General features: G+C 34.0%; 1 protein-coding gene across 1 annotated transcript in view; it reads left to right on the top strand.

Annotated features, from left to right (window-relative positions):
* Dpp10 (Dipeptidyl peptidase 10) overlaps positions 1-13701 on the top strand; it is a 292773-nt gene that overhangs the window by 182777 nt on the left and 96295 nt on the right. The gene's annotated exons all lie outside the window — the stretch shown is intronic.

Here is a 13701-nt window from a genome sequence, read left to right as displayed (position 1 = left end):
CGCCCGCAACGCACTTTTTTTCTCTCCACTGTTTGATGTTATAATATTCAAGTTGCCCCAAATTACTCAGCGTAATCCTTTGTTTTCCTACGTTTAGGCGTAGGTGCTATCCTATCTCCCTCGGGTTACAAAACGGCCTTTGACTGACAGACGTGGGATAGAACAATATGTACGTTTCACCAACATACTGGTAACTAAGAAATGTATGCCCATACAGTTTTAATAATGGTTCCGTTAGAGGGAAAATTCTAATAAAATATTATATAGGCAGTGCAGTGATGTTCGATTGCGAATATAATATAGGCAGTGCAGTGATGTTCGATTTCGAATATAATATAGGCAGTGCAGTGATGTTCGATTTTCAAATGATTAGTTCTTTTTAAAACTTGAAATGTGAATCAAATTTTGCCCATAATTATTAATAATAGTTGTGACTAAAAGGCCTTACACACCTCCCTACATTCTGAGGCAATATCAGGGCCTCGATTCTCGACGAAGTCATTCCGCTCGAGTGGTCGAAAAGCGAGTGGTTCGACCCACTCGTTGTTCGAGTGGAATGACTTTTGACGTTTGGCGTATGTAAGTATGTGCCGTCGACGAGACTCAAGAATAAGATGTCGACCAATGTATGTACTTTCGACGGCGATTGCGAACTGCCTGGATTGGAGAATTGATACCCTGGAAAATCCTAGATCGCTTCTTTGACCACCACGTGAGTCGATAAATCGGCTTCAACCCTAAAATCGGGGTTATATCAGGTCTGGAATTTTCTTTTACAAAGTCGAATAACATGCTGTAAGTATAATTAAAGCAAGCAATGCATCTGAGTTAGTGCTGTGTTCGTATTGACTTTGGTTCCGATACACATACAAAGGGAATGTAATGAATTCTTTAAAGGTTAAAGACTTTTTGGGTTAATACCAGTGGCGGTTTTCTTTAAAGTGCGTTTATGCAGTAAACTCCCATAAAAACGATAATAAAATAAGACAAACTTTTATAATTTTATATCAAGCCAACAGTGCGCCGTTCAAAATCCGTGCTGAAAAATCCACCCCTGCGAATGATATTCATACTGTCCAAGAGCGATTAAGAAATGAATCTCGAATCCTATAGGCGCGTTATGAATATCAGCAGCTTTGGAATATTCTGTCATATTTCTTAGGTTCAAACAAAACATACCAAAGCGGTAGACCTGCAAACCTTGGAAATATACTGGAGCCTGAGTAATGATATGTATTTGTTAACACCAAATTTGTAAGGATCATCCTGTTTTAAGTTGTTATTAAAATACAGGTTAGTCACTAAATAAGTTTACTTAAAGCACTACGTAACGTAAAATCATGTGTTTTTGGTTTGAAAATTTGATCGCTTGGAAATATATTAGATGCTTTAATTAAATACTGCGAGTAGCATTTTTTCGATAAATCTTTATATAAGCCCAGATAAAAATAAAATATCAGGCCTACAAAAAGTACAATAACGTTAAAAAATTTCATATTTACGAAACCATTTTCGGTTATGGTTTTATGAAATAATTTGGAAAATTAAGATCTTTAGAATTGATGGTAAAAAAAATTTTGTGCCCGAACTCCGCAATATTAAAAATAAATATTTTTATTTTTATTTTTTAAAAGAAAGACAAACATTCCCGGGTCACGAATAACCCAACAATGTTTGAAAATCTCCTACTACCACCACAGAAAGCCGAAAATTTATTTATTTATTTATTTATTTTTTCATTTTTGGGAAATCAACAGTTTACATTTTTACAGATTGTACATAAGTAAAATAGCCAAAATAAAACCAATTACGGATTTCCTCCTTGTGACTTTACGTAAGACAGCATTAGAAGAAATAATTAAATTTATGAGAAATGTGAAGTTATAATTATATAAAATAAAAGAATTGTATAAAATAATAGAACAAAATAATACAACAAAAATAACAAAAATAAAGGGGAAAAAAAACTAAAATTTATATAAAATAAAAGATTATCGATACATTGGTAACCATAAGAATTCAAACAATATTGTGCATATAAATCATATCATAACCATAACCATAAGAAGACAATGTTGTGCATATAAATCATACCATAACAGGATTATAAATATATAAATACTAGAAATATAAACATCAGAAACATCAATTCAAGAAACATCAGTGAAATACTCTTTTAAGGTCATTTTATATTTAGTAAATTCGTAATTGAAGATGTCGATATTGAATAATATGTTATTGTAATTATTACATATTCTGTTCAGGCAAGAATTTTGTCTACAGTTCGTTTTGCTTTGATCGATTTTAAACAGGATAGAAGACCGTGTTAAACGTGCAGGCACATTAAATTTAATATTATTTAGCAACTCTGGGCATTGAATATTATTATTAATTAATTTATATAGGAATAGAGCATAGAGCATAGAAAAATGTTGCTTGTGTTGTGATGGAGGACTTAGCCAGCCGAGGAATCGAACACGCGACGCTCGGGTGAGACCCAAGCGCTATGCCCACTCAACCACTGACCATATACATATATATTTTGGCGGCTGGTGTTAAGGCTCCGTAGTAGTCCGTAGTAAGCGTTCAAAGATGGTTTAAAGGGAAATATGTAAATGCGAATGTTAGAGGGAGCGCGCTAATATTAAAACTATAACAATTAAGCGAAGATGGTGAAAATATTTAATAAAACACGACTTGTTTGAAATAGAGCAAAATTGTCTTGATAAATCCTTTACATAGTTGCATTTAAAAATACACTGTGAATTTTTTCATGCCTATAACATATTAAATAACAGCACATAACGTGTTTTTAATAATTTTCGGAGCGTACTTTGCGATTTTTTCTATCGAGGGAATTTCAAATATTTAACGTGCGCACAAAACTGGTTTTTATTTATTTTGTAAAAAAAATTTATAAGAAAGAAAAAAGTTAATCAAGTGAAACTGTCAGAGATAATCTTAGCTATAATATTGTATTTTTTTAAAGTTGTTTCTTTTACGCGTTTATACATTTCTTTTGAAAATTTTTTTTTTTTAATAGTTTAAATTTATATATTTTATTGAGTAATTTATTTTTTTTTATTTGTATTCTGCTCAAGCGAAACGATAGGAATACCTTCAATTTATCTAAAGCATATTTTTTGGTATTCATAATGTACACCAATTCGTTATAAAGATTAATCAAAATAGTGATTTAGCATTAAGCTTCGCTTTAAGAACAGTTTCTTGCGTAAATTATGATTTTCATTACATTACATTCTTTAGCCCCAAACTTTTTTAATGAATTACCGAATTGTATATCGTTGCCAGGTCTCTAAATCTCTGGTACAGTGATTTGATGAAATTCTTTTAGATCAAAGGAAAACTATGTATAGTATTCGGAAAAGACCAACCTGGGATATTCCGTACATTTGAGGGTTTTTTTTCCTTTTTAATATCAGATTGAATTCCCAATTAGTTTTGCCACGATCCACCAGTGGTGACTACATTATGGTTGATGGCCATATTTTTTCGTCACGAAGTAAAACCTACTTCTTGATCAAGATTGCAATAAGCGAGGTGACGTGAATAATGGTGATATTTTTTGCTAGATTTTTTACTTGGGGTCCTAATTGCTCTGAGCTATTGGAACTATAGTAGCCGTAATATCGAGGAAGATGACTTTAATCCTTAAATGCATGATTTATTTATTTTTCTGGAAAAAAATATATTTTGTAGATATTTACATGCATATGCAAGGAAATATAAAGAATTTTATTTTTTTGTAATTTTTTAATGATATTTGATTTTAAAAAAATGTTGCAGGTTTACAACACCATTTATTTAATAAAAATTAATATGAATAATTTACGTATGAAAAAAAAATAAAAAACCTAAAAAAAATTCTCAAAACTAATAAGTGTATATAATAACCTTATTGTATCTACTTACCTAAGAAAATCAATATAATAACAGCAAAACAAAACTGTAATTCTAACCTCCAACGAATTTTCGAGAATCTTCACTTTGTTAAAGAAAAAGTGACATTTGACATTCGCGAAAGAAAAAAAAGGTGATGCCACTCGATAAAATATATTACCGTGAACTTGATAATTCTAAAACGGCATGCATTAAGTATACACCAAAGAGTTAAAGGTGGTTTGAATGGTATGTTGCAGTTTTACAACAGTATGCATTTAAGGGTTAAATATAAAGTACTAACTGCAGTCCCCGGCATTTCTCGGGATCTACGCACAGTTTTTCGAAATCAGATACACAATAATTTTGTACGTCAAGACAAAAACAATTTCCACACAGAAACAATGCTTTCTCTCGTTTTTGGTGGTGAAATTTGCAAATTTGCATCAATCTCGGAATAAAACTATAGATTTGTATTCAAAACAAAAGCACAAAAGGCCCCTACCTACACCCTTAATTTATAATTATAATTGCTGAAGTCCTTGAAACTGAACGGGTTTACGCAAAGTTTTTCTAAATTAAATGTAGACAGTAATTTTCCTCATATTTTAAATGTCAAGTGTGCAAAATTTCATCCAACAGTAACAACAATCTTGTTTAAGGTGTAAGAAAAGGGGATGGGTGGTTTTTCTGATTGGATGGTATCGGCTTTTTTTGGGACCAAATCTGAATAGCCACATTTATTAGTCAACCTTCCTCTTTTCAACCTTGTTCCTATCCTCAAAGTCTTTAGGCTACAACATAGGTTATGTAATTAGGTACCAAAGTTTCATAAAGTATCATAGTCCCACTGTCATCGGGCAGTTGGAACTCTTGTGATGTTTCGGATGTGGAAAATAGATAGAAGGAGACATAGTGTCAGAAGAATATACAGGGTGTATCGGCACGTACCCGACAAACTTTAGCCAGCTTTTCCTTGGCACATTTGGAGTAAAAAATGTTATGGGCACTTTGCTGTCCGGTAACATTTTTTTTTCAATTAAAAACAAAAAACTATAAAAAAATCCACACTCCGTCACTGTCATTGGCATTGTTTCTCGTGTTCAACAGCTGTTATTAGCAAGTGTGTCAAAAAGCGTCTTCGCTCTTTCATACACACTAAATAATAATAGTTAAAAATGAGACGAATGGTGCCATGCCATTTCGTTGTGACTGTAAAAGCGCGCCAATGTAGGTACGTACGTATATTATTCAACGAAACTCGAATAAAATATTGCCAGATGGGTTTTCAAACTTTGACAAAGGATAAAACAGTGGTGACATGTGGTGAAAATATGAATGATAAATTTTTTATTAAAAAAAAATGTTACCGGACAGCAAAGTGCCCATAACATTTTTTACTCCAAATGTGCTAAGGAATAGGTGGTTAAAGTTTTTCGGATACGTGCCGATACACTCTGTATAACGCAGAAGTGGATGGAAGTATAAGTCGCCGACGCCCCTAGAGACGTGGCCGAATCTAGTAAATTAGATACGAATAAGGTCGGTAGTACTTGCGGCACGTCCCAGAGTGGAAGAAACTCTGAGTATTGCCCTGGTATAAGACCACCATTCAGAATTACAACGTTGTTTGAAAAAGATTTAGCTGTTTTTGGTGACCAGATATGATTAGCCAGGTACTCCCCACCTCCCTCTTTCGAATCTCATTTCCCTCCCACTACCTTCAGCCTCACAACATACCCCAATTGAGGATGCCATAGTCTCACATTCTCGGTTGGGAGTACTTGGGACTCTTGTGCATTATGCATGTAAAATTTTTTTTGTGAAAATACCCCATTGTGCGGATGTCGATCCGTTTTGCCTACACCTCAAACCAGAAACATTGCTTGACACGGCATGGTAACCAGATCTGAATAGCCAGGTCGTCCCACTATCGTTTTTTCCCATCTCCTTCTTCTCGCCACTACCTTCTTGGAGATAATATAATCCCACTGGCTCCAGACAGTTGGAAGCAGTCGGGGCTCTTGTGCAAAATTAAAAAAAGAAAATGACATATTCGAACCTATTTTAGAAATTCATTTGTTGTAACTCGCTTCACCGCCCAGGGGGTGGCATGTAAAGGGATGGATAAGGCATATCAGATTCAGAAGAGGGTAGTCCACAGGCAATGTCATTATTATTATTTGTCTAAACCCCTAATGTGGTTTTCACCCCCAACGCTTTGTTGTACCCGACGATGGAAAAAAATTACTAACTTAGTTTCCGGTATTTTGTTTATGTTTGTATGGTTACAAAGGATGTTCAAGGGTTACATTTTGTGGGTCGCGTATATTTTATTTGTTACGTTACAATGTGGGTCGGAATTTAAATACATCTAATGATTTATTTTGTAGGTTAAGCTCTACGAATTGTGTTATAAAGTAAACCGTACTAAATAGGGGTTCAATCACTGAGCAGAAAATTCCTGGAAGTGTGATCTATCTCGATTTGATTGAATACTTTATTGCTGTGGGACAATAAAGCCAGGTGTTTGACTCCGTCGGTGTAGAGCGAGACAGTGGTAGTATAAAAGCACATGTATTGGTTTCACCCTAGCTAGTAAACAAGTAGCCGGAATCTCTCTACTAGGTTAACAGTGAACTACTCGTAAGTACCTAATCAATCTAGGAGTATCATTGTATGAATAACCCAGAACCTTATGATAATAGTGGTACAGTCTACAACCATATTATGATAATTGAAATATAATTGTTATTATTATACAAGAAATTTTAATCTGTTTATATTGATGACTGGTAACTCATCAAAGTGACAATTAAACACACCTATAAAAAGTGCTATAAAGTTATGAAACAAAAACTAGGTAAAATAGTTACACATGTAACCTATTTATATATACTTTTCATAACTTTATAGCACTTTTTATAGGTGTGTTGAATTGTCATTTTGAGGAGTTATTATGGAACCGTTATATGTCGGTATAAATTGGAAATGCTAGCTTATAATTGTGGCGTACTACAGCCGTCTCTCCCCACAGGTGAGAATTTCCCCAACTGCATCAATTTGCATACAAATTTCAAACAAACAATTCCATTGTGACAACAAAACTGCACCATGCTACTTATGAGTCGCTTTATCTCGTATGTCTCGTTGCTCAAGTTAGAATATTCAAGAGAAGTATATTCATACTGAATAGATTTTTTTTACACAATCTCCACGCAGACCCTGCGGAAAATAATTTTCCTCAAGGCCTCTGTCAGCTTTGGGGATGGAGGATAAAGGAAGAAGAGGACGATCTTTGAAAGTAAAAATATATGAGGGGTGGATAGTAATCTAAAAGTCGAGAGTTTTCTGCTGGAGAAGTAAAAAGTTCTCCCTCAACCAGTGTCTCCAAATCCAGCCACCAAACGTAACGTACCACTTGGGGTGACCTATGGTAGAGGTGTTGGATATCCAATAAATGTTACCCATGAACGCCTCCCAAATGAATAATATTTTTAATAATAATAATGATAAGCCGATAGCAAGATTAGAAAAGGTTGTAGATGGTAAAGGTTCTATTTTAAAGGGCTCTTCCATTACTTTAATTGACCCTGCAAAAACCAATAGAAGTGTGTGTTTTGGCGTGTCCGTGTGCCTGAAGCAAACTAAGCAGTTTTAGGCCTAGGAGTCGATAGTTCTTATGTGGAAGATACCCTTAGTATCGCCCTTGAGAATTACCACAATTCAGAATCAAATCATTGCTTGAAATACTATAGCCTTGATTGATGATCAAATCTGAATAGCCAGGCACTTCCGACTATTTCTTCATCTCAATCTTCGTCCCCTTCACAGCTGGGTTCAATTTGACTAGATTTGGAAGGGATAGGTCAGATTAGATTAGGTTAGGTTGGGTTAGTTTGGGTTAGGTTAGGTAAGGGTGGGTTAGGTTAGGTTAGGGTGGGTTAGGGTAGGTTAGAGTCTCATTTTTTTTTTGGTTCTAGGTAGTTGGGACTCTAAAATAAATTTAAAAAAATTTCGGACATCCGTACTTTTGTATTCTGAGAAAATGGTTTCGATTACACTTCTAGAGAATGTTTGTTCAATTTTTTTCGTAATGTTAATAAGTTTATAATTAATACCTATAACCGATTATTTAAATTATTTCGTTTATTTAAAATCTCTAAATAGTAATTTTTCTGATGTAAGAAGTAGTAAAAACTTTTTTTTAAATGATATAAAGAAAAGTGTCTTTTTTCTACCTATGTTATAAAGAAAAGGTTCTTCTGCCTATCTATGTTATAAAGAAATGTGTCTTTTGTCTATCTATATTATAAAGAGAAGGTTCCTTTCCTATCTATGTTATAAAGAAATGTGTCCCGGTGTGGGTTTATTTTTTAAAAAAGTCTATAATTTTATTCCGAGACTGATGAAATAAGTAAAAAAAAATTTAATGTTATAAAGAAAAGTGTCTTTTGTTTATCTATGTTATAAAGAGAAGGTTTTTTTTGCCTATCTATGTTATAAAGAAAAGTGTCTTTTGTCTATCTATGTTATAAAGAGAAGTTTTTTTTGTCTATCTATGTTATAAAGAGAAGGGTCTTTTGTCTATCTATGTTGTAAAGAAAAGTGTCTTTTGTCTATCTATGTTATAAAGAAAAGTGTCCCGGTGTGGGTTTATTTTTTTAACAAGTCTACAGTTTTATTCCGGGATTGATGAAGTTTGGTGACCTGATATTTCATCAAAATGACAATTCAATACACCTATAAAAAGTTATATAAAGTCATGAAAAGTGATGAAACAAAAACTAGGTTAAATAGGTAATAATATTTAAATGTAATCCTCAGCACGGAAGATCTAATTATCTTCATTTGTTACAAAAGGGAATATGGTGAAAATGTTATTATTATTTTTTTTTTATTTCAAGGATATGTTATTTCATCTACCATGGACCTCACAGACAAAAATACTTCCTTTTACGTTTCTGCCAAAATATACATTACAACTGTCATTCTATAAATACACACCATCACTAAACCAGCCTTTAATTCAAACATACTTCAGCCCAAAACACGATAGCAAAATCAAATACACTTATCGTCGTCTACTCACACGACTTACATCGCATATACGCTTTACCTAGTAACATAAAACATCCGGTAACAAACAACAAAACACTGGCATAAGCACAGTTCTTGCAAGATATTTTCTCAACAGATTAACTGGTGACTCAATCTTTCTTTGGAACTCTTCAACTGTGTTAAGTCAGTCTCTCCTGTTTTAAAACCTATGCACACTCTTCATTGAACTCCCTTTTAAATTCGTATTATTATGTAAAAATAACTTTCTTTTAACTGTATAATTGCTGTCTTTCCCGAAATGAGTTATTTAACTCATTCAGAGACACTTGCAGATATTGGGAATGGAAAACACCAACAGATGCAGGAAATGTGAAGAGGATGAAGAGACTCCAATTCACGTATGGTGCCAATATCCTGCCCTGGTGGGAACTAGGCTCAGATACCTGGGGAGACATACAGTAGAACCAGAAGACATAGCCACATATCCAATAATAACCCAGATGAACTTTATTAATGGGACTGGGTTGTTGTTAAAGGATTGAGTTAAAATGGGAGATAGCCTATGGCCTAAGTGCTCACGGAAACTACGTGTAAACCGTCTCACTAAACTCATTCAGTCTCACTTTAAATATTCTCTAATCCTCTGCTGCAGCGCTGGAATAGCTATGTAGTGAAGAGGGCCGTATACTGCTCAGGTTAAAACATTTACTTATAATAATATTCATGCAAGATTTTTTTAGACTGGCTCCACTTTGGTCCAATTCTCAAAAACACGGTCATTTTTGCATTTCGCGGTTAGTTGCTAACTTCACGTTTCTTCAGATGACATTTGCGATGTCATTGAATTGCTTCGAAATTTGGGAATTGCAAATTAAAAAATGCGTTCCGTATCTGCTTTGATAAATCGATATTTCGATTTAAGCTATTCCTCTGGTAGTGCTGCCAATGGGTATTACTGCTTTTTTACATTAACATTACCGAACCATATTTGTCTAATTAAACAGATTATTAACAAAGTCCGCGGTAGGTCGAACGGTTCAAGATTTTTAAGTTCCGACTTATACTGAGGTATTACGGCCGGTATACGCAGCACGAATGTGCGTGATTATGAGTAACGTTTTCTACTAACCTCTTTTTATCTCTCCGTATTATCAACTATGAGTAAGATGGATTGGAAATCTTATTAAATATGTAATATACAAAAATTCAGCATTCGTATGTTTACGCTCGCAAAACTCGAAAATTAAGTGACCGAAATCGCTAAAATTTTCTAAGTTTGTTCTTATTAGTGCCAGGAGTGTTTAGAGGATGGTTTAAATGGTCGGGGACGCTTGAATAAATCTTAACGCAATATCTTTGCACCCGAATGAGATACGGAGTCAAATTACAGTCGATTTAATGTAGTTTTTTTTAACTGTAACATTGCAGTATGTAGTATTGGATGGTTTAAGAAGCCGGAGAAAGACATTAGCAATAGCATTGCGGGGTTCACTAGTGTATTATAAAAATTATTGTTATTATTTTGTTATATATTATCACTTTAATAAATTAATGGAATTCAAACAACAACGTTGGGGACTTCATCTAGTTTAATACAATATTTTATGGACGACTTATAAAGTCGGGTTAATTTAATGTTTAATTAAAATGTGAAACAAACTCAGGTGTTCTTTAGATAGGATGATCAAATTACAGATTACCCACAGCTTTTAATGCGACTTCTGCCAAATTACTCGCCTAATTTATCTGTTCTCATTTAAACTTTGGATTAGTCTACCAGTGTCGTCAAATCGAATTTACGTGCTTTACAAACTAGATATTATTACGAGATATACGAAATATTATTTGTAGTTAAATACTATGCATAGTTAACTATTATTTATAGTTAAATATTAATTATAGATAAATATTAAATATAGTTATATTATACTAGCCAAAGTTCCCGTTCTTGCCCGGGCTTTATTCTACTTTAAGGGTTGGAAAAGGGGAATATGGGTGGTTTTTCGAAATCTACAATGACTTTCCTCTTATTTTTTTGTAATTTTTTATTTAGTTATAAATATTTGATGAATTTAGTTATAAAAAATTACATTTTTATGTCTAGTAGAAACATTTACTAACTACTTACAACTTATTTGTATGAAATTTAGGCACACTTTACATCCGTCCATATTTCCTTCGGTCATAGATATTTATACTTATTACACACATTATTTATATATAATTAAAGACATTAACTTCGAATAAAAACTACCAACAATATCTTCATTTTCTAAAACTTTAAATTCTACAGTTAAATGTTTTATTACTGTAAGGGCTTCCTAGATTCTTATATACAGGGTGTCCGGTAAGATATGGATCAAACGAAGTGGGTAATAGAAAAGGGCATTTGCAATCAAAATGACCAAATATGTTGTGGTTCAATTCTTGACCCTTTCAACGTTATATCATATATAACTCGAAGACGCGACGGCCCACAGTGGGCTGAAAATCGCCTTTCATAGACATAGAGACTTGAATTTTCAAGGGTATTTTTTTTGGCTCGAAATAGATTCTGCTGATCATTACTATGCTATAAAATTTTCTACGAAGCAATTGCGTGTACAAATGAAAGAGTTATCATTTGCTTTTAGGCTTGCAGTGTAAATAAAATATTGTAAACTAGACAAACCGTACTCATATGTAAAGCATTTAAGCATTAAAATGAATCATCAACATAAAAAAGTGTTTTTTTCAACTTGAGGATTTAAAAAAAAAAAAATCGCAAGTTGCGCCACAATACGAAGTATGTCAAAAAAATACAAATAAATAGTAGTATATCTGTGTGTAAGGATAGAATGGCCAACCTAATGATTCCAGAGATAGCCTCATTTTTAATGTCAGTGCCAAACAAATTTTTCTTAAAAAAATTATTACTCCTTCATTTTTACACGCAATTGCTTCGAACGAAATTTTATAGCATATCAGATCAGCAGAATCCATTTCTAGCCAAAAAAAATACCCTTGAAAATTCATGTCTCTATGTCTATGAAAGGCGATTTTCAGCCCACTGTGCGGCCTCCGTGCTGTAGGGGTAAGGCTCTCGACTAGCAATCGAGATCACGGGTTCGAATCCCGATGCGAGCAATAAATTTTAATTGATGAATTTGTTTTATTTTACAATTTATTAAATAAAAATAATATATGGTATACTTGCGGCACGTTTCGGAGATAAAAATATTTTCAGTCTCGTCCTAGTGTAAGTGCACCATCTAGAATTTAATCGTTGAAACGGCTTTAGCCGTGTTTGGTAACCAAATCTGAATAGTCAAGAACTTCCCACCTTCCTCCTCCCCATCTCCTTTCCCTCCCCACTCACTAACTTCAGCCTCACAACACACCCTGATTGGGGATGCCATTACTATTACTAGCTCCAGACTGTTTAGACCAGTTGGAACTCCTGTGCAGCATTCACATTTACAAAAAAAAAAAAAAAAACAATTTTAGACCTTGAAACACCATACCATACCATAGAAACACCTGGCATGCAATCTCAAAAAATCTCAAAAAAAATCTTCCTTTTTATGTAATATTTTATCCAAATATACAGGATTTTCCAATAAGAGGTGTTATTTTGATATTCAATCGTAAAAGATCAATTGTTTCGTTGTTTGTGTGGCACGTAGCGCCGTGTTGAAAGTAAACGTTGTCCAGATCAATACCATCCAATTCCGGCCATAAAAAGTCATTAATCATCTCTCGATAGCGCAATCCATTCACCACAACTGTTGCTCCAGCCTCATTTTCAAAAAAGTAAGGTCTAATGACTCCGCCGGACCATAAACCGCACCAAACAGTCATACGTTGAGGATAGAGAGGCTTTTCAACAATAACTCTTGGGTTTTCCTAGCCCCAGATGCGACAATTTTGCTTGTTGACAAGCCACTGAGGTGGAAATGGGCCTCATCACTCAAGATGATTTGCATTTGATTCACTCAAGTGAATTTTAATAATTTCAATGCGTTGTTGAAGCGTGTATCGTTCCATTTTTATTAATGGCGTTGTTTCTACTTGTCAAATGTCAAAAAATGACAGCTTTAAAAGTAACATACTACTGAAATAGCGGGCTATTCAAAATAACACCTCTTATTGGAAAATCCTGTATATATCTTATGACAGTGTTTGCGAAAACTCGTGGACTTTTTAAAAGTAGGTAAGTGTTCAGAGAATATAAATGGTAAAATTGTTTGTGTAGCAGTGTGCATTGTAAATTTTTTAGTGATTTATGTATAGCTTAGCTTTTCGATTGAATCTCAGATATTGTAAAACTTTTACTAAAATCTGTTCCATAGGGTGCAGGGACGGTAATGGGACTGTCGTGTTCAATGTTTTTTTTCCGTTTCCCCGTTGAGATTTTATTTCTCGGAGTACTTGTCGAGTGCTTGTCGAGTGCTTGTCGAAAACTTGTCCCCTGAAATACGTTTTAAGCCGTCTCGATATTGCTTTTAATGGAAGTGTCAACACAATGCCATAATTCTACCGCAAAAATATCACCCGGCGAGCTTATCGCATAATGTTTGCCAAAAATGGTTTTTTTAATCGTTTTTCAACGTTTTATAAACCATTTAACTAACTAACCTTTACGCCGTTTCTCCCTAGGGGTAGGCAGAGAGGACAAACCGCCAAACATATCGGTATTGACACACACTCCTTGCTTCATTCTCATATAAATTCTTCTGTTATTCCGGCTCTTAACCTGGC

The sequence above is a fragment of the Hesperophylax consimilis genome, chromosome 28 (genome assembly GCF_061612785.1).
Source record: "Hesperophylax consimilis isolate HC1 chromosome 28, BYU_Hcon_1.0, whole genome shotgun sequence".
NCBI classification, from domain to species: Eukaryota; Metazoa; Arthropoda; class Insecta; order Trichoptera; family Limnephilidae; genus Hesperophylax; species Hesperophylax consimilis.
The sequence above is the reverse complement of the archived record's forward strand: the minus strand, read 5'-3'. Positions and strand labels throughout refer to the sequence as shown.